At 41.2% G+C, this 12,237-nt stretch overlaps 1 protein-coding gene across 1 annotated transcript in view; it reads right to left on the reverse strand.

Annotated features, from left to right (window-relative positions):
* ZFHX3 (zinc finger homeobox 3) overlaps window positions 1-12,237 on the reverse strand; it is a 417,139-nt gene that overhangs the window by 308,438 nt on the left and 96,464 nt on the right. The window contains 1 exon segment of the mRNA XM_086689030.1: window positions 11,510-11,589. The gene's annotated coding sequence lies outside the window, so the exon portion shown is untranslated.

The following is a 12,237-nucleotide window of genomic DNA, read 5'->3' on the forward strand; positions in this document are numbered from 1 at the left end:
AGTTAGAATTTATCTGGACTGACCTGTGGATCCCATCCAGCCTTGTAGGGAGGAGGAAGAGTGCTCATCTGTTGTCAGTTGTACGGCCATGAGACACTCTAGGAATAAGGGACCTTACACTATGTATCTCTTTACTTTATGCCTGTTGTTATGCTAGGTATCTCCTTATGACTTCCGCATATCCTTCCCAAACGGATATTACTGACCCCGTTTGATTGATGAGGAAACTGAGCTTCCAAGAGTTTAACTGTTATCTCTTATTGGTCCCCGTCTTCTCTGCGCTCTTATGAGAGCATTTCATAATTTTGCTGACTAACAGTACTTCTAAGTGCCTTAATTAGGGGGTCATTTTTGCAGTCTGCTTGTCAAATTCTAGTTACTTGACGAATGTATTCCATTTATTGATACATCAATGTATTGATGTGTGTGTGTGCATATGTGTGCCATCCCTACGCTCAGGTTCCTCTCAACCAATATATTAGTTCTATGCTGAGATGAGTATGCTCGGGCTGTTTTGAGTTTCTATGCTGAACACTTAGCAACTTCAATAAACTTCATTCCTTTAGGTAGTAGACTTAATATTTTAAGTATAGTTTTAATCCCCATCCTCCTCATGTTGAAGTCAAAACCAGGAAAAAGGAGAAAATAAAATCTAGCCTATGAGCATTGCCAACGATTCCACTCTGCGAGAATGAAGGTCAGGATTCCAGAATGTACAGGCTAGAGCGCTCTCTAAATTGTTTCTTCAGGCATGGGCACATAATGCTTAAATCACTTTTTCACTGGGTTCTATTCTCTCTGCATAGGCTGTAAACATTTATCTTTGGGCTTTCCCAGAAATGTGTCTTATGGAAGGGATTAGCTGTTTGCGCATTTAAAGTTCCGAAGGTGAACTTCTCTAACCTAACCCACATAATTAAAGTGGAAAATTTCTGGTGGGGGAAGAAAACCAACAAGGAAAATACCGTGTTTGGGAAGGGAGCTGTACTCTTACAGTCTCAAGAGATGGCTTCGCATTCTCTGGCACTTAATTATAACCCGTCTTGCTGGGCGTTCCCATTTTTCTGCCTGTTCTGTCTCATCTTTGTATTAAGATGATAAGCAGCTTGAGGGTGTGACACTAGAGTGGAGAAGGTGGTTGGTTTTATGGTATGATTCTTAAACGTGACATTCATTAATTTTTTAATACAAAATGTATAAGGAAGAAAATAACACATAACAAAATAAAACAAAAGTTGTCTTATTCTGATAAATCCTGTTGTTATAAAACAAAACCAACAGGTAGAGCCAGGTTTGAGCGTTCAAATAATATAGAAAAACACAAAAGGAAAAGGAAAAACCGTGCTATCCTCACCTGAACTCAGTCCTTCTCTACAAAAACTACCACTGTTAACAATTTCTTGCGATTCCTTCCTTCAGTTTACAAAATATATTCATAGTATAATTTTAGCAGCACCTAGAAAGCCCTGTTTCTTACTTACTGTCTGTCCTCTTTGCTATAATGGCTGATATTACACCATCACAGACTTGCTCCTTTCCATGTGAGTACTTATATACCTAAGCTATTTCTTTTATTCAAAGATATTCTTAGTAAAAATATAAAAGGCAAGAGGCAATGTTAAATGTTTGTTATCTCCCTACCTCCCACAACTGGAGCTTGGGCCTGAACTATCAGCTGGGCCTGGAATTACATTACTTAGGCCAAATCCAGAGTCGATCTCTTGCTGGCTCTTTAATTTCTTAGTTCTTTCATCTGTCAGGTGGGGTAGTAACAGTATTTGCTTCATAGGGTTGTCTTGAGGAATCAGTGAAAGAGGAGTACATGAAAAGTACTAAGAACAAGTCAATGCATAGCATTACACAGTAGGTCTTGAAAAATGCTAGCTATATAATTAATGACTAAACAGAAATGATTTCTGAAACAATTGCCCTTTTTGAGTGCCTAATAAATTCCAGACATGGTCTAGAGTGCTTTATGTACATGACTCATATAATCTTCTGTACAGCCCCAAGAAGTTGGTACTAGTAATAAGCCATTCCACAGAGGGGGAAATCCAAAAGCATAATGTAACTTGCCCAAGGTCATGCAGCTAGGTCTCAAGGGTGAACTGGGCCTTGAGGGCACATCTGTCTTTCCACTGGGCCAGCTAAAGACCAGGGCAGTTTCAAGGGGGGAGCACATAGAAGGACCCCTGGGCCCAGGGATGCTAGTGAAAATGTGGGCTGACACCATGGAGGGCAGAGAGTGGGGCCGGGGGGGGGGGACACCTGGAAGAGAGCAAGAAGGCTGGTGAAGGGGAAGAGGAAAGGCATCCAAGGAGCTTTGCCTATAATGTGATTTTGCCTGGGGCCAGCACAAGATCTGATTTCCTCTGTGGTCTCCTATGTTGCTTGGAAGTTGTCGGAAGGCCACGGGGTCCACGTGCTAAAACCAGGTGTTCCAGTTCTACCATGAGTTCCATGACCTTTCAGCTCACATCACTTCCCCAGCAAATTTCCTCTTCTGTAAAATGGGGATCATAAATCCTGGCTCACCTAACTACCTTATGGGGTTATTGTAAGGCTCAAATGGGTCTGGGGACTTTTCAGTGTTTGGCTAACTGGAAACGACTGCACAGAGATGCTAGATGTTATTATTGACTTGATGTATACCTATGAGTTAAAAAGGGGGATGCATTTGGTCCTTAAACTTAGATCTAGAGAGGACTCCCAAAATGTGCCTCCATGCGGAAGAGTTTATGGTGCCAGGGATGCTGGTATTGTCTCTGCTCCATTCGAGAACAGGTAAGGAGGCTGGGAGCCTGTGGATGAACAGTATCATCATCATCTAGGCTCAGTGATAGCAGGTTTGGTGAACACATCATAATCATCCCTCTCTCCTCTGTACTCCTACTCCTAGCAATTTGGGGGCAAGGTAGGGACTAGTGATGTCCCCTCCAATGTGTCTGAATCTGTCCTGCTTTATGGTCTACTTGGCTGCAGGTCCACATATTACATGGAGACACAAAGCAATAGATGGCATCCTGGCCATTTCTTATGAATCTAGCATCATGTGTCTAGGTTGTATTTCAGGCCAACTTTTAGTGAAGTGGATCAATGCTTGAAGCACATAATGTAACATGATTCTTCAAGAGTTTGATTAATTGTGTCACCGTCACAGCCTCAGTTCAGGTTCAACCTTTTAAAAGTTTTATTATTGTATAAAGTGATCAATCAGGATGGAAGAAAAGAAAAATGTGCGACTTTGGCCATATCTCTTCCTGGTCTTTGTCAGCAAGTGTTCCTCTCCTGGTCAGTTCATCTGGATCATGCTGGAGAAACAGGGTTAACCCAGATCCATGGTGGAGCAAAATGTGGACCAAGAAGGAGGCAATCAGGTGCTCTGAGTGGAAGATAGACTGCTCCAATGCGTCAGCCTTGGTTTGACACAGGAAGAACCAGGGGGGTTTGAAGGTGCTGAGTCCTGCATCCCTGCTCACAGAGATTCTGACATCATGTGGTCTTGGCATCCCCTGGGATTCTAATGTATAGCCAAGGATGAGAATTACTGGTCTAGTCAGAGTAGCTCTCAGTAAAACAGCCTCAGTTCAGGTTCAACCTTTTAAAAGTTTTATTACTTAGGGGTCCTTGCTCCCTAACTTCTGTTTTCTGTCGCACTGTCTCCAGGACCCCTTTCTTACATCCTATCCTGCTAGAAACTGCTTTCAGAGTATTAGTTGATAAAGACTTAAGGGTTTAGCTCTTCCAGAAACACATGCATTTTAACATAGGATTTTTAAGTTGAAAATACCTGGAGGAATCTATCTATATGGGGAGTCTTGGCCCTTATTGAGAAGGGGGCTGAGAAGCATTTGAGCTGATGGCTTTCCAGTCATCATCACTGCAGTAATGGTCAATACTTATTATGTGCCAAACACTGTTCTAAGTATTCTCTCCCTCTTTCTCAATATATATCCTCACTCATTGAATCCTCTGAACAGCATTATGAGGTAGGTGTGCTTGCATGAGGAAAATGAGACACAAAACCATTGAGCAACGTATCTGAGGCCTCACTGCTAAGACATGGGAAAGCCAGGATTTAAACCCAGGAAATCTGACTCAAGATGCCCTGCTTTTAACCACTCACCACTTAAACTACCTCAATGGTTCCTACCAAGGTCAGAATGGAGCCTGAGGGCTAGCTTTGTTTCTCCAACAGGAGATGTTGGGAGCTTCCTAATTATTTTTCTCTTTCAAAGCCCCCAAGGCATACCCCCTATAGGAGATTGTTTTATTGTTCCTAATTATTGCCCTACCTTGTGAGAGGGTAATATGTCTCCTGCCTCATCAACATCAAGCTTGGCCATATGACTTGCTTTGGCCACCAATAAAATGTAAGAAGTAGTGATGTATGCTACTTCTGAGCAGAAGCTTTAAAAGCCATCATGTGGTTTCTTTTCTCCCTTCTAACACCACACTGTTTTTAAAATATATTCTTAAATATATATATATATATATATATATATATATATATATATATATATATACATATACATATTTATCTGAGAGAAAGGGAGAGCACGAGCAGCGGAGAGAGGTGGGGGGGTGGGTGGAGGTGGAGAGAGAGAGAGAGAGAGAGAGAATGAGTCACCCAGGTACCCCTAGCACCATTTTGTTTTGAAGCCAGGGAAGAGCCGCTCCTTTAGCCCTGGGCTCAGAATAAAGATGAACTAGAGGAGAGATACAACCAACCTATGCATGAAAAATATATCTTGGTTGTAAGCCACTGAAACTTGAGGGTTATTTGTTACTGCAACAGTATTTAATAAAAACTGACTAATATAACCTCTGAATAACAATAATTTAAAGGTGAAATGCAGGAATGCTGTAAGGATAATATCTTCAAGCAACTAATAAACTATATTATAATTTATCTAATATATTTTGCAAATAGGCTCAGCACAGCTTTCCACTGTCTTCAAATCTTTCCTATGCATCAATCCATCCCCATCTCAGAAGACTAAAAGATCATAAGCATTTGCTTAGCTCAGTATACCCAGAGTTCATTCGCCGCCCAATACTTACAAAGGGAATCAGAAAGAAAGGATAAAGCAGATTAAAAGTTATTTTAGATTTGAGGGCACTGGATAGAATGGGAGAGAAAAAAATATATATTTTCCTTTATAGATGAGAATTAGTGTTAAGTCTTGATAAGACTCTCCCTTATCTGAGACAGAGGATGAAAGAACTCTTTAATAAAAATTATCCATTCCAGGCTCCAAAACCTGTTGCTATTTTTAGTGCCCAACTGCTTACTTCTATCTCATACAATTTACAAACTTAGAGCCCATGAGCTAGATGAGGCATGTAGGAGGCTTTGATTTGATTCATACATTCTGTGGGCATTTGACTAAAATTGATTGCCAACATTCAAAATTTGAGATATTTCAAGGAAAAAAAATCTATATTTCCAGTTTCTCTTGAAAAACTGAAAGCTCTGGTTACACTGGACCTGGGAACCTGCAGCTGGATTTGAGCAGCCAATGCCCTTTAGGCTGGGTGTATTTTCCAAGGTCCCCAACACTCCTTAATACTCACTTCAGCTGTTTATATTTTTAGCTTAGTCAATTGCAGCCATTCAAGTTTGCCACCCTGGGGATCAACTTCCTTCCATTTCTCTCTTTTTTCCTCTTTTTCTTTTTTTTTCTGTTATGCTCTCTTTTCTCTTTTCATTCTTATTTCTTCCACAGTAAGAAAGGAGATTTCTGGGACCCTGTTCTCTGCCAGTCTGAGGACACCACTCTGCCTTAATCTCAGAACTTTGAGCCAAATTTGATAGTGCAACTCTCTGGGCCCCCAGAGAGAGTCACCCTAAACTATCTAAGACCATTCTTGGAGTGGAGGGAACAGATGCTTCACTCTGGAAATCTTGACTATGTTTGCTCAACAGATTCTATAATACTTACTGATTTGCATAGTTACGTAGCTGGAAGGTTTTAGAGCAGCATAAACCTCCTTCCCACTAGATAATTCTGTTGCTTAACAAACCATAACAGCTCTGATTACATGGAGAATACTAGCAGTAAATGGTTTGAAAATGATTTTACTGTTTTCTGTTATGGAAACTCACATGTAGAAACATTATGGAACTGTTTTGAAATTTCTTTAGCCTTCCAAATGTAAAATCACTAGACTTTGATATTTCAGCAATTTTACATTTGAAATAGAGTTAATGAGACCTGAGTCTGCTTTACGGACACCTACACTGGAGAAGGCCATCCAGAGCCATCTGGATGAAGTAGTCAGTGGGTAGGCATTTCCAAGCCTCTAGAATGTCCTTTTCTTTTTCTGCACCAAATTTGTTGCTAGACTGACCTCTCAGTGACTAAAACTTCGCACCACGCCTCGAGGATTATAAATCTCAGACTAGGACTATACAGAAATACAATACAGAGTGTGGGCGTGAAGACATACACTGGTGTTTCCAAACTCAGTAATAAAATCATTCTGAGAGTTCTCATGCCAGCATTCAGCTAGCTGCAACCTTCTCCTGCTTGCCTTCTAAGGAGATTAAGACCGGACATTTTATTTTGTTTCCGTTTTAGTTTATTTGAAGGTTTTATGATGTCTTAGTTGAGTTGCTTGTGAGACTTCCAAATAAACATGCTGCTTTTAAAAATGGCAAGTTGTTTTTATTTATTTCTTTTAGGTGCCCGGTGACCTCTGGGTATATTAGGCAGCTTTAAATTATAATTAAAATAATAACTGTGGTCCTGAAACAATAATAGATGTTGAATTATACAAACGCCAAATTAGGATGTCCAGAAAATCTGTTTGAAGGAAACCAGAGTAAGCATGGAATTTAAAAAGTTATCTTTGTGGCAACGTGACCAAAGGAAACTTCTCTCTAACAGCAGACTTGTTATTATTTTTTGCTTTGTTTTGCCTTCCTATGAGGCTACTCAAATTTTTATTTTTTATGTTTGCTGGACTTGGGGTGTGTGCGAGTTCCTTAGTTGAACTTGTTATGATTTTATAGACAAGAAAAAATAATAAAATTTGCTTGTCATCTGAGAAAATCCCTGTATTTTAATGATATCTTGAACATTTCTCAAGTCCATGGACACAAGCAGTAACAGCAGACATTGTGATTCACTGGATACCAAATCCTCAGGGTGCTTTTGAGTCTCTAAGAAGTACACATCTGCATTCCTCCATCTGTCATCTTAGCTCATCTTCTTCTCCCAACCATTCTTAAATTAAATGACTACATCTAATGGGAGATTTTCTCAGGAAAGCTTATGAGAATTTGTCCAAAGACAAATTAAAACATTGCAGAGTAATCACCCAACTCAACTCACTGCTTTAGCTGGCCTCAGTGCTGACTCTAACCCAAATGAGTTAAGCAACCATTGGGCCCCATTCGGAGAAAAGCCACCAGAAAGAAAACCCAGTAAAGAGAAAATGAAATCCACTATGTGATGATCAGAGTGTCCGGGAATGAACAGTGCTACAGAATGGGTTGTGTGGTGTGCAATGGATCCAAAGGCCAGGGCAAGAAGAGTAGTTGAAAAAACCAAACACAACACAAAGCAAAACAAGATTCTAAAGCCCCATGGCATGACACTTAATCTCAAGGATATGGCAATTCACCTCTGGCGTCCTCATTTCCCCATAGATGAATGGATAAAGACCACTAGGATTGATGGGACCCTTCAGTTTGGCTGGTCCTTGCCCTTCTATTACTTCACTGCTCCATGTGAATACTTCTTAAGAGTGGTTGGAGGTGGCAGCTTCCCTAGTGATTTCAACTTGTGGGAATTTATCCTAAGGAGACAACTCAACAGGTTCACTAAGCACAAGTATACTCATTAGAGTATTATTTATAATAACATTACTGCCCATCCATAGGGGATTAAATAACTGATGGTATATCCAATAGGAATACAATGTAGTCATTGAAAAGGAATGTGCATATCTATTATTCAATGACATGGTATATTGTTTTGGATAGCATGTGTAATATGATACCACTAATATAAAATAAGGCATAAATATGCATATGTATGCAGAAAAGATGTCTGATAGGATACAGTCCAGGTTAACAGTGTTTGTTTCTGGGTAGTAGAGTTTTGGGTGATTTTAATTTTTTTATACTTTGATAAATTGTTTGCATTTTAAAAAGAGATTGTATGTTATCTTCATAACTAGAAAAAAAGGCTTAAAGCTAGGTCCATATTTGAAAGAAAAAAGAGAGTAAGTAGCCTTGATTAATGGCATGTGATTATTTGTGCCATTCCGCTAGAGTCTCCAAACCCAGAAAAGCCCCAAAGAACTGAATCCTGAGAAAGAGGTTTGGCTGGGTCATCATAGGCATACATAGGGGTTGGTGGCCCTGGTGATGTTCCAAGTCTTTATTCCCAGGCTGCTACAGCCTAATTTGATGATTGATTCCACTGGAACTTTATGTTCCCCACTAAACACTCAAAGTGCTTCCCCAGATCAATGCTTTCAGTTTATCCTCCTATCATCTTTATAAGGTAGAGGTGGGCAGGGAATATAAATGTCCTAATCCAAGGACCTGAGACATCAGTGGCTGTGGGATGTGAGGGAAACCAGGGTACTGCTGAGACCAGCATGCTGATCCTTGGTCTCCCCATTCAGTGCTTCTTCCCCTAACCCAGAGCGCTTGGATTTAGAAATGAGAGGATAAAGGTTTAAAAGAATCTTTTTGATAACTCAGGAAGTGGAACTGAAACCCTCTACATCTTTGTGTCTTAGGATGTTCAAGAGTTGGATTATAATCTGGCTGTGATGATCATGACAGTTAGGAGAAATTTTTTCAGACCTCAGGTGATCATCACAGGGCATAATTCATCCTGATGCTGCTGGGGCGGGGGTCTCCCTTCTGGAAGCCTGGAAGCTGAGGTAACAGTCTCAGTTCTACTATGCACTGTGGCAAACCAAAGCAAGGGTAACCTGCTGGGGTTTCAACTTTTTCATACATAAAATGAATGGGGAGAGTGACACCAGCCTTACCTGCCCCAAGGCATCATTTGAAGGACCAAACAATAAAACTGAAATGAATGCCCTCATCTCTTTGATTTCTCTGTGATCTTCCCAAGAAGAGTTGGCTGTCCCCCACCCCATAATATATTCTTGAAATATACTACCACTTAGACTCTAAGTCTTGATGTTTCTGTCTCCCCAGCAAGGCAGTGAAGAACAAAGTTAATTCACCCCAACCAGGACCTAGCACAGAGCTGAGCCCTCAGTAGTTTTCAATAAATGCTCGTTGGCTGGGTGAGTGGTTCGAAAGTTTGAAGTGCTCCTCCAGTGGGAAACATTGGAATTGCCACTGTGAAACCGGTATGAACCATCTTCTTATGCTGTCACACACAACTTATTACCCATTTTTTCAAATCTCTCTACTTTCTCTTGAAGATCATTGGCATACGTGGAATAACAATAGTAATGGCTGACACTTGAGTGTTTATTCTGTGCCAAGCACCACTCTATGCCCTTTATATGAATTTTCTCATGTAATTCTATGAACCTCCCTTTGAAGTAGGTGCTATCTTCAGTTTTCCAGATAATGGGGCTGAAGCTTAGTGCGTAGCATGCCCAGAACACAGAGAGAATAGGTCTGGAATACATGTCTAAGCCCATGTTCTTGACCGCCCTTCCTTACTGTGTGCCTGGGGGCAACATGAACCAAAGAGCAGGTGGGCTTAGTACTTGCCCATTTTCATTCTAACATGGGATCTGTACAGAATTAGCTTCCTCTAAATGTCCTTTCAGCCAGCCTGTGTTCAGCAGGTAAAATTGAGCAAGGCTATGATGAAGGTTCAGATGGGCTGCATTTCATCATCCTGTGTTCCGACAACATCTGCTCACTTTCGGAGCGTTAGTTCAAACGTGGTCCTTCTCTTTGTTTCTTAAATGTTCCCATTTTCTTTTACTTCCCTCTCAGTTTCCTCTTAACCAGCTGAGTGACAGAAACTCAATGCTGACCACTTCATTAGCTGATGACCTTGTCCCTCTAGCCTTCTGCCCCACTTGCTCTCCTGGGCAAGTTGCCTTACGTCATAAGTTCTTGTTAAAGGTCAGGACCTTGGAGCCATCATCACTGGGCATGTTGGTTTAATATATATCTAGAGAAATCAGGCCTGTCGGATCACATTAGGCCCTATTTGTGGAGTGCACGCCAATCCCCACGGTGGAGATGAACTGTTACCTTTGAAATACAATCATGGCTAGTTACCAATGAGTACAGAGAGGGATTATATTCCATCAGTGAGGCCCTTCTAATCTGTCTATCCCCTCATTGGCAGGGCTGCCCTTCTTCCTTTACAGAGAAAATCCTCATAAACACTAGTCTTGGAAAGGAGTGAGGCTGAGGGATACAGTATGTTACTAAGACCAGATATGTCGATGAGCACATGAGGGTCAGTGTGGTATGTGATAAGTCAGTGCTGAGGGAGCCCATGGTGAATTGGAACATTGCTCCTGCTAGTTGTTGGTGTGCTAATAAAATTATAAAGTTGTCAGCCACTCTTTGTTGAGTGATTACCCTGCAGCAGGCATAAGACTAAGCATTTTATAGGCATTAGCCCATTTGTTCCTTGTAATATTCCTGTGAGGTTGCTACCACCACTAAGCCCATTTTATGGATGGAAAAATAGAGGTTCAGAAAAGTCCAGTGGTTTGCCCAAATTCACAAAGCAATTAAATGATGGAGCAGGACTGATTCCAAAGCTGCTTCCAACTACCAGGCTACCGTGATTCTGCCATGATACTATTTGGTCTCTTCTTTGGGGTGGGATTTTAGGTGGTTTTCAAGAGAACCATACTGTAATTCATCTTCTAGGGAGGGGCCACAAATATATAACTTGACCCAAAAGATTTATTTAAAAGCAGAGTCTGGGACTAAGCCAACCCTTCTTTTTCCTTCATCATTGGTTTTAAATTCATTCCTACATCCCGTGGGAGTCTGGCTGGACAGATCCCTTGACAGTGGATAGAAATAGGTCTCATAGCCTATTTTTAAGGAAAATGTGATGTTAGAAAATGAGGCAGGAATGGACACCAGGAGAAGAAAAGAACACGCCAAACTTCCAGAGGGCTTACCCCAAAAATGCTTAGAAGTGGGAATACTGACAGACTAAAGTTGGCAGAGATATCCTAGGGTGGGTGGGACTACTTTTTACCTGGCCAGCATATTTCTGTCATATTCCTTGTGTTTTGTCCACAGCAAACTCAGCCAGGGAAGGTAAGTGCTGTTGTCCTGCAGCAAACCCTCTTTTCTGTCTAGAGAAATAGAGCCTGACAAAATGCACACAGAAATGCCTGCTTGCCTCTTTTCTGGAAGCTCAAGGCACAATGCAGAGGTGTCTAGTAACACTGCAATTTCCTTTGAAGTGTTTGGTTTTGTTTGGTGCCCTTATCTGGCAGGTTAGTCTTTTTGACTGAGTTAACTCACCTGGTATAACATTTTCTTTCATTGAGAAACAAGAAGGCTGGAACTCACCTTTCTGATTCCGGTGAAGCTGGACACCATCCAATTGCTCTCGGCTAGACTTCTGGAGGCTGTAAATTATATCTTCTGAACTAAGGAAGAGAAGAAAGAACAAAAACACTGTTGGGAAGACAGTCAGTGAACCTTTGTAGGCCAAGTGGTTAATGAGCGAGATGATGCTCCCATTCCTCTTCGCTTATTTTTCTTAGGTAAGATTTATATATAGGGTGAGGGTTTATTAAAGCCGTCCCCACCTAGGCCGGCATCACAAGCAAACAACACAGCTACCGTATTCACCCATATTGGTAATGCTATAGATCCTTTAACTGAAAAAGCAGTCTTTAAAAATGGAACTCAGGGCAGCCAATCTCAAGATAGCATCTGATATTAATTAGAAACTATACAACACTCTGAGTTGAACTAAAGAAATATTGGTAGAGGGATCAGGACAAGAATGAGGAAAATTAAAAGTGAAATCCTGTGCTGATTAGAAGTGACTGTGGCCCCCACGTTTCTCCCCAGTCTGCCCATCCCAGAAAAAGCATTCCAATGGCGTTAACTACTGAACGCTCGCCTTGCTTTCCATTCGCCTTTCCCTGGGTAGCTGCGGTGAGTTGGCTGCCGAGATGTAGCCCTGAACCTATCCATCAAGTCTAGGGAAGAGAGAGTTAGAAAAGCAAACATTATCCGGGATCAATATCTTTACAAATCCAAAGGAAACCCCAGCTCCCAAAGGGTTA

The sequence above is a fragment of the Puma concolor genome, chromosome E2, assembly GCF_028749965.1.
Source record: "Puma concolor isolate L17-30 chromosome E2, mPumCon1.1.hap2, whole genome shotgun sequence".
NCBI classification, from domain to species: Eukaryota; Metazoa; Chordata; class Mammalia; order Carnivora; family Felidae; genus Puma; species Puma concolor.